The 10,114-nt window shown below is 40.9% G+C and overlaps 1 pseudogene; it reads right to left on the bottom strand.

Annotated features, from left to right (window-relative positions):
- Nucleotides 1–311: 311 nt before the first annotated feature.
- Nucleotides 312–8,596, bottom strand: LOC120018625 (annotated as a pseudogene).
- Nucleotides 8,597–10,114: the final 1,518 nt, after the last annotated feature.

Raw genomic sequence — 10,114 nt, 5'->3', positions numbered from 1 at the left:
TCAAATACTCTTCAAAGCAGACCCTGGATAAATATCAATATGGGTTCATTTAACAATTGAATGACGTCTCAGTGTAACTACTTTTAAAACAACTGTGTTCGATTATGGTTGTCAGAAAGGAGGTATTTCTTTAACAAATAAACATCTTACAAGTAATTTAAATAAAAAATACATTTAAACTCCTAGCATGATTCGGGACAAATCATTCAAGGCCTGTCTTTCAGTTACAGCATCTATAATACATGACAGCAGTTCTTTTTCAGCAAAACTCTTGTGTAGTAAATAATAGAACTAGTCAAACTACAACACTGTTCCTTTTACATCATAAAAAAATCTATTCACAGTACTTCAATGTACATTACAACATAAAGAAAATAATAACTAAAAAACACCATGTATATTAACCTGAAATCTGAGCAATAGAAGTACAAGGGTTACCGACATAATACATTCATTTATAACCCATAGATAAAACATTCATAAGCATTCTGTAAACATTTCAATAATGCTTATGACTGGCTGCAACACTGATATATCTTAGACACTGGGGATGAAGATTGAGGAACTGTTCACATATGTGTATTTGTCATCCTGATCCTGGTACTCCAGAAGTTTCTCCAGAGGGTTGGGCTCTTCAGCCCCAGCAGGGCTCTGCTCCAGGGGCTGGGGGTCCTGCTGGGGCATGGTGGGGGTCACTGTCATGGACATGGGAAGCAGCTGAGACCCAGCCAGAGTGGCAGGGTGAGAGGCAAACTGCACCCCCGATGTAGGGTTGGTGGTTAGTGGCTGGGTCCACGGAATATAAGTCAGCACTGAGTCCTGGAGGTCCACTTGCGGTAGGGCTGTGGACGTAGGTGCTAGGGTCTGCACCGACAACAGTGGATGTGTTTGTAGTCAAAACCCAGCTGTGTTACAACTATTTTGTACAGATGAAGGTGTATATTACTATGCTCTGTGGATATGATGGAATGTTTACAGAGTTTATGCTTTAAATTCAGTTGGCATCAAGATTTGTTGCTCTTTCACTCACCCCAAAGTTGGTAAAAAGAGGTGTGTGTGTAGGTGAGTATGGAGGATGGGCCCACCATGTACATGTCAGTGGTGAGGGGCAGGGTGGTGGGGTCATGTTCTTGGAGGTACTCTGGGTAGGACCAATGGTTCATGGGCTGGAGAGCAGTAGCTGCAGGCTGGGCTATCCAACCTGCACAGAGGCCACCATCATTGACTGTGGAGGAGTCATTGGATAGGCTACTAGCCACTTCAAACCTGGAAGTCCCTATGGATATACCATACTGGGTTAGCACTAGTAGCCAATAGTAACGTAAAGATTTAAACTTATCCAAATAAATGATGGGGATATATACTCCAATTCACTTACCAAGATGTGCATATGAAGGCAAGTTGTTGTTTGTGATCCCAACCTGTGAAAAATATGTACTGAGAAATCAACCTGAAGGAAGGGAATCTAAATTCACACCACTTCACTCTTTATTATTTAAGCTGAGTTACAATGGTATTTGAGCTTTAAAGCTCAGGAGTTTACATTCAAATGCTTTATGTGCATTATCAACGGTAAACCCCAGGTGGTGAGTGATTTTAATCCTTCTAAATGCCAACATAATTTCAACAGTAGCTACAAATCCACCTGCTTATTTAGGCATTTTCCCTGTGTGTAGAACAATGTATTAACTTGCATTACTTCACAGTGGAATAATAACTAAATTATATCAATTTGTGTGTGTGTGTGTGTGTGTGTGTGTGTGTGTGTGTGTGTGTGTGTGTGTGTGTGTGTGTGTGTGTGTGTGTGTGTGTGTGTGTGTGTGTGTGTGTGTGTGTGTGTGTGTGTGTGTGTGTGTGTGTGTGTGTGTGTGTGTGAAGTATGTGGGAATTTGGAGCGAACAGTGGAATGGCAGAAAGGTTCTGGAACAGGAGACTATTAAATTGAATCCAGGCATGCAAATTCACTTGCCAGGCTGGAGAATTTCATTGTATATTGTTGTTGCAAGAGGTGTTTCATATATTATATGGTGTATTCATCTATTACTTCATTTTGCATTTCTCTTTTTTTAAAGACAAATAGCACACATTTAGTAAAATAAATTGAACTCAGTCTAACTTCTTCTACTGATCTGCTGAACCCTTCCGGGAACCTCTGAGAACCTCTCTTTTTAGACTATCAAGTCCCTCTGAGACTCAAGTAACACAGTCCATTTAGTTGGGTATCCCTCCTTTTTTTAACAGGCCCTCGATCTTTCTATCTCATCAGGGTCTGTTGGTTGGAGTGTAATGTTGAGAATGCCATACTCTGTGTGCGTTGTGAGTTGTCAGGTAATTAATAGGTTGAGAGGTTGGTAAGAGGGCTTGTTGGCATGGCTGAGCTGAGCTGATTTGCATAGGCCCTGTGCCCAGCCTTGCAGCCAGGTAGTAACTGTCATGGAAAAACACCTGCATTATATAAGGAGAAAATCCCCTTTTGTACCCTGCTGTAGGAATCTGATCTGATCTTCTCCAGGCTCCTTTCAGTTGACGTTGTGCATGTCCAGCCGAACGAAAGGCCATCTCTCTCGGTTTTTAGGGCATGTTGTAAAGATAAGAAGAAATGCTGAAGATTCTGTTTGTCGCTTCAGGTTGACAGGTTGACACTTATCTAAAATGTTTCCAATTGCATTCCTGTGGCTTGGCCTCTGTTCTCTTTTGTCTCCTGCTCTGTCTTGTTCAATCCTCTATTATAGAATGACAGGCTCACAAGCACTGTCATTTTGAATTCCGTAAAGTGAGTGTGGAAGACGTGAAACAATTATCACTATCTATCAACAATGACAAGCCACCGGGGCATGACAACTTGGATGGAAAATTATTTAGGTTGATAGCGGACGATATTGCCACTCCTATTTGCCATATCTTCAATTTAAGCCTACTAGAAAGTGTATGCCCTCAGGCATGGAGGGAAGCAAAAATCATTCTGCTACCTAAGAATAGTAAAAAAAACTTTACTGGCTCAAATAGCCGACCAATCATCCTGCCACAAACCCTTAGTAAACTTTTGGAAAAAACGGTGTTTGGCTAGATACAACGCTACTTTACAGTAAACAAATTGACAACAGACTTTCAGCATGCTAATAGGGAGGGACATTTAACAAGCACAGCACTTACACAAATGACCGATGATTAGCTGAGAGTAACTGATGAAAAAAAGATTGTGGGGGCTGTTTTGTTAGACTTCAGTGCGGTTTTTGACATAATCGATCATAGTCTGCTGCTGGAAAAATGTATGTGTTATGGCTTTACACACCCAGCTATATTGTGGATAAAGAGTTACCTGTCCAACAGAACACAGAGGGTGTTCTTTAATGGAAGCCTCTCCAACGTATTCCAGGTAGAATCAGGAATTCCCCACGGAAGCTGTCTAGGCCCCTTACTTATTTCAACTTTACTAACGACATGCCACTCAGTAAAGCCAGTGTGTCTTTGTATGCGGATGACTCAACAGTATAGACATCAGCTACTACAGCTAGTGAAATGACAGCAACACTTAACAAAGAGCTGCAGTTAGTTTCAAAATGGGTGGCAAGGAATAAGTTAGTCCTAAATATAAAAAAAATACTTAAAGCATTGTATTGGGGACAAATCCTTCACTAAACCCTAAACCTCAACTAAATCTTGTGATGAATAATGTGGAAATTGAGCAAATTGAGGTGACTAAACTGCTTGGATTAATCCTAGATTGTAAATTGTCATGGTCAAAACATTGATACAACAGTAGCTAAGATGGGGAGAAGTTTGTCCATAATAAGCTGCCTTCTTAACAGCCCTATCAACAAGGCAGGTCCTGCAGGCCCTAGTTTGGTCGCACCTGGACAAGATGGCGCTGATAGAGATGGCAGCTTCGCTTCGAGTCCTTAGGAAACTGTGCAGTATTTAGTTTTTTATGTATTATTTATTACATTGTTAGCCCAGAACACCTTAAGTGTTATTACATACAACCGGGAAGAACTATTGGATATCAGAGAGACATCAACTTACCAGCACAACCAGCGCTACGACCAGGAATAAGACATTCCCAAAGCAGATCCTTTATCTGCACCTCCCAGGGCATTTGAACTGACTTTGCTTTCCAAAGAGATATCCGGGATTGTAACATACTCTCTTTCATGGAAACATGGCTAGCTGGGGATATGCTGTCAGTGTCACGTTCCTGACCTGTTTTCTGTTGTTTTTGTATGTGTTTAGTTGGTCAGGGCGTGAGTTGGGGTGGGCATTCCTTGTTATGTGTTTCTATGTTGGGTTAAATGTGTTGCCTGATATGGTTCTCAATTAGAGGCAGGTGTTTGACGTTTCCTCTGATTGAGAACCATATTAAGGTAGGCTGTTCTCACTGTTTGTTTGTGGGTGATTGTTCCTGTGTCTGTGTATGTCGCACCACACGGGACTGTTTCGTTTGTGTTCGTGTATGTGTTCGTTCCTGTTCATGCGTTATGTTATCTCGTTCAGGTTTGTTCACATCGTTTCTGGTTTTGTAGCTTATTCAAGTATATTTCGTGTCAGTGTTCGTCTTGTCAATTTAATTAAATCATTATGTCTACATACCTCGCTGCATGTTGGTCCGATCCTTGCTCCTCCTCGTCTGAGGAGGAGAACGACTTAGACGAACGTTACAGTCAGAGTCCATACAGCCAACGGGATTTTCAGTATCTGTTAAATCCATGAAGCTAATGGAACAAAATATATAAATTGGGATGCACCCTACGGGGCAGGAGAAAGAGGTAAATTAAGAAATTAGAGGAAGGAACAGGAGCCGTGAACAATGAGGCAGAGACAAATCTAACTAGTTGAGCTCAACAGCACACAGTTCTAAAGAGGGACAACAAATTAATTGATTGCACTGACAGGAATAAACATCTCTCCGGTAAGAAGAAGGGCAATGGTGTATGTTTCATGATTAACGACTCATAGTGTAATTGTAACAACATACAAGAACTCAAGTCCTTTTGTTCACCTGACGTAAAATTCCTCACTGTCAAATGCCGACCATATTATCTCCCAAGAGAACTCTCCTCAGTTATCGTCACAGCCGTGTATATCCCACCGCAAGTGGATACCAAGACGGCCATCAAGGAACTTCATTGGACTTTATGCAAACTGTAAACCATACAGTTGAAGTCGGAAGTTTACATACACCTTAGCCAAATACATTTAAACTCAGTATTTCACAATTCCTGACATTTAATCCTGGTAAAAAAAGTCCCTGTCTTAGGTCAGTTAGGATCACCACTTTATTTTAAGAATGTGAGATGTCAGAATAATAGTAGCCAGAATGATTTATTTCAGCTTTTATTTCTTTCATCACATTCCCAGTGGGTCAGAAGTTTACATACACTCAATTAGTATTTGGTAGCATTGCCTTTAAATTGTTTAACTTTGGTCAAACATTTCAGGTAGCCTTCCACAAGCTTCCCACAATACGTTGGGTGAATTTTGGCCCATTCCTCCTGACAGAGCTGGTTTAACTGAGTCAGGTTTGTAGGCCTCCTTGCTCGCACAACGCTTTTTCAGGTCTGCCCACACATTTTCGGTAGGGTTGAGGTCAGGGATTTGTGATGGCCACGGGTTGAGGTCAGGGATTTGTGATGGCCACTCCAATACCTTGACTTTGTTGTCCTTAAGCTACTTCGCCACAACTTTTGAAGTATGCTTGGGCTCATTGTCCTTTTGGAAGACCCATTTGCGACCAAGCTTTAACTTCCTGACTAATATCTTGAGATGTTGCTTCAGTATGTCCACATAATTTTTTATTTCTCATGATGCCATCTATTTTGTGAAGTGCACCAGTCCCTCCTGCAGCAAAGCACCCCCACAACATGATGCTGCCACCCCCGTGGGATGATGTCCTTCGGCTTGCAAGCCTCCCCCTTTTTCCTCCAAACATAACGATGGTCATTATGGCCAAACAGTTCTATTTTTGTTTCATCAGACCAGAGGACATTTCTCCAAAAGTACGATCTTTGTCCCCATGTGCAGTTGCAAACCGTAGTCTGGCTTTTTTATGGTGGTTTAGGAGCAGTGCCTTCTTCCTTGCTGAGCGGCCTTTCAGGTTACATCGATACAGGACTCATTTTACTGTGGATATAGATACTTTTGTACCTGTTTCCTCCAGCATCTTCACAAGGTCCATTGCTGTTGTTCTGGGATTGATTTGCACTTTTCGTACCAAAGTTCGTTCATCTCTAGGAGACAGAATGCGTCTCCTTCCTGAGCAGTATGATGGCTGCGTGGTCCCATGGTGTTTACACTTGCGTACTATTGTTTGTACAGATGAACGTGGTAACTTCTGGCGTTTGGAAAGTACTCCCAAGGATGAACCAGACATGTGGAGGTCTACAAATTTTTGTTCTGAGGTCTTGGCTGATTTCCTTTGAATTTTACGATGATGTCAAGCAAAGAGGCACTGAGTTTGAAGGTAGGCCTTGAAATACATCCACAGGTACACCTCCAATTGACAAATAATCTGTCTGTAAACAATTGTTGGAAAATTTACTTGTGTCATGCACAAAGTAGATGTCCTGACTGACTTGCCAAAACTAGTTTGTTAACAAGAACATTGTGGAGTGATTGAAAAATGAGTTTTAATGACTCCATCCTAAGTGCATGTAAACTTCCAACTTCAACTGTATACCCTGAAGCTGCATTTATTGTAGCTGGGGATTTTAACAAATCTTTTCTGAGAACAAATAATATCAGCTCGTTGTACACGAGCGAGTAACACTCTCGGCCATTGCTAGTCTAACTTCTGCGATGCATACACGGCCCTCCCCCGACCTCCTTTTGGCAAATCTGACCATGACTCCATCTTGTTGCTTCCCTCCTATAGGCAGAAACTAAAACAGGAAGTGCACGTGCTTAGGCCTATCCAACGCTGGTCTGACCAATCAGATTCCACGCTTCAAGATTGCTTCGAACACATATACTGGGATATGTTCCAGGTAGCCTCCGATAATAACATTGACGTATACACTGACTCGGTGAGCAAGTTTATAAGGAAGTGTATAGGATTAATGGCAGCATTTGCGCGAAGCTGAAAGCACTTATCACAGCATTTAATCATGGCAAGGCGACTGGAAATATGATTCAAAATAAACAGTTGTCACGCCCTGACCATAGTTTGTTTTGTATGTTTCTATGTTTTGTTTGGTCAGGGTGTGATATGAGTGGGCATTCTATGTTGTTTGTCTAGTTTGTCTATTTCTATGTGTTTGACCTGATATGGTTCTCAATCAGAGGCGGGTGTTTATCGTTGTCTCTGATTGGGAGCCCTATTTAGGTAGCCTGTTTTGTATTGTGGGTTGTGGGTTATTGTTCCTGTTTTATGTGTACTTGTGTTCACGTTACGGGACTGTTTCGTCGTCGTTTGTTTGTTGGTTTTTTGTTTTTGTTTTGTTCAAGTATTCTATTAAAATGAATACTCACCACGCTGCATCTTGGTCCTCCTCTCTTTCACCCGACGAAGAACGTTACAGAATAACCCACCACAAAAGGACCAAGCAGCATGGTAACGGGCAGCAGCAGCAGCAGCAGCGATCGCAGGACTCCTGGACCTGTGAGTGTATTGTAATGTTTTTAAAATTGGATAACTGCCTTAATTTTGCTGCTGCCTTGCATTTAATAGCTGCTGTCTTGCATAATAAGTAGAAATATAAATACACAAAATTCATAGTTCTTGTTATGATTCCCTCACCACTCTAGGGGGCACTGTCTTGGCATTGTGGAGATGAAGTCCTCGTTTCCTCATCAGCAACCTCGTTTCCTCGTCTGAGACTGGGTCTCAGACTCGCACCTCCTGGTATGGCTTTTCATCAGGCAGCCCTGAGGACGGAGCTATAGAGCCAATCACAGAAAGGAGAAACTGGCAGTTAGCTTATATCCGTGTGTCATCAGGGCAGCAAGGGTTGAGTCTGCAACTACAGACCTGTAGTTATCTGCCCTGGGACTACGGGTGCAAATGACCTTTTGGCTAACCCCGGCACATTTACATGGATGTTGCATTACTGTAATATTGGTGTTGATTAATGTGCATTGTCCCCTATAAATAAATTTTTAAATATTATTCATTGATTGCTCTTTAAGAATGTAGGTTCAATTTCTTATTGATTGCTTCATGGGTGTGGTGGGGAGGTGTGCCCTTTTCTGTCCTGAGGTAATTTCAAGACAGTATTTTTGTCCATTTAGGATACAGCTTTTGGCTTGAGAGCACCCCTAGAAACAAAAGTTATGTAAAAACTCTTTAATAAGAGGTATCATAGATGTGATTTGCTCCACTGATAGTGGTTCTGATTGGGTAAGAGAACAGGAAGGAACATAATAGAAACAAAAGTTGAAGCTCAAGCTCAAGTGTGCTACACCCAGAAAACCGTATGTCTGTAGGCACTAAGACAGACCGAAACGCATGCTACCTCAGACATTCTGCATGTATTAGCTTGAAATGAGTGTGGTGGCCTCTTTAAGTAGGCCAAGTTGGAATTTGAAACGCACTTCCATTGTGAAACAAATATTTTCAACAACATGAGAACAGCACATACTCACTTGCTATATAAACTGTCATCTTTTTACAAACAATTTACTTGTCAATTTGATCGACTAGAATAAGCTATAGAGAATTTAATGTTGAGACATTGTAAATAGAGGGAGGAATTTTCCCATAGGCATGTCATTAATGACAACGTATTCAGAATTTGATCAATGGACTAAGCGTGAACGAAAAATACTTTTGAGTCATAAATTGTGAGCAGCTCTGTTATCATTGTTGAAAAGGATATTTTGGAAGTTTAACTGTTACCAGTTCACATCTATTCCCTTCGTCAACTCTCACTTAATGAATTTGTTTTTAATTAATAATCTTCTCTTAATGATATGAACCAGTAGATATTTAATGCACATTTATGATAACTTTGACTCACTATCAGACACACTCCCTGATCTTTCTCAGTGACATAATTAATCAAAAGGTTCAGAAGTTAGACATTACTCAACCAAGGCATCTGTAGATGAAAAATCATGGTTTTTAGGCTTTGTAAATTGGTCCATAAAAATGTAACTTATTTCATACAAATTTGATTGACACCGGAAAGAATATCATACCTTGCCTTTGACTTATACTTTTCCCCAGGTTTGAATATATTTTTTAAACTGTGCCTTTAAAAATCACTGTCACATACAATAAGACAATGTTTGTCTGTGCACGTGTGTGACCAAGGTGTGTGAAACCGTGGGAACCCTTTTCCTGTTGTCAGGTGTCTAGAGACTGATGATGATCTATAATGCAGAGAGTAAGGCCCTATGGTTTCAGAGCTGGCTGTATACTGTAAGCACTTGGCTTGTGTTGTCAGCTGGATCGAGTTCTGCCACTTTCCTCTCCAAATCTAAATCAAAACATGATTGATTTACCCCCCACCACAGTAAATTACACTGACTCCAGGAGCAGTCAGCTGATTTAACTTTTTAACCAAATAACAATTTTAAATTACATTCACATTATTATTCAACTCTATAAGGCCCAATTACTAGCAGACCAAGGGGCGGCAGGTAGCATAGTGGTTAGAGCGTTGGGCCAGTAATCAAAAGGTTGCTGAATCTAATTCCTGAGCTGACAAGGGAAAAATCTGTCGGGCAGTTAACCCACTGTTCCCCGGTAGGCTGTCATTGTAAATAAGAATTTTTTTACACTTAACTTACTGTGGTGCAAAAGACTGTAACTCATCCCATTGTAGTAGATAATTCTGAATGTGTTGTTTCACCTGGAGTAGGATCAATGAGTAACTTCATATTACTGAATTGTTGATCATTTTCCACATTAACTACAGTATGGAGTTGTTGTTTCATCCAAACAGTGAAACTATACTAAATAACCAGCTAACTAACTTACAGTAAAACTTTAGGCAAGTCGAATGATAAGCATAAACTTAAAAAGTGAACTATCACTTTAATTACACTAAGTGTGTCTGTACTGTAGTCAAACAGACCTCATGCAGCCCCCGAGAAAGCTGTGGGCTCTGACAAGCAGTAACCACATGTATAGCATGCATGTCAGTGGGAAAGGAAGCTATGGCACGCAGCATTACTC

Source organism: Salvelinus namaycush, chromosome 23 (genome assembly GCF_016432855.1).
Source record: "Salvelinus namaycush isolate Seneca chromosome 23, SaNama_1.0, whole genome shotgun sequence".
Taxonomy (NCBI): domain Eukaryota; kingdom Metazoa; phylum Chordata; class Actinopteri; order Salmoniformes; family Salmonidae; genus Salvelinus; species Salvelinus namaycush.
Note: the sequence above shows the minus strand (reverse complement) of the source record. Positions and strands in the feature narration are given on the sequence as shown.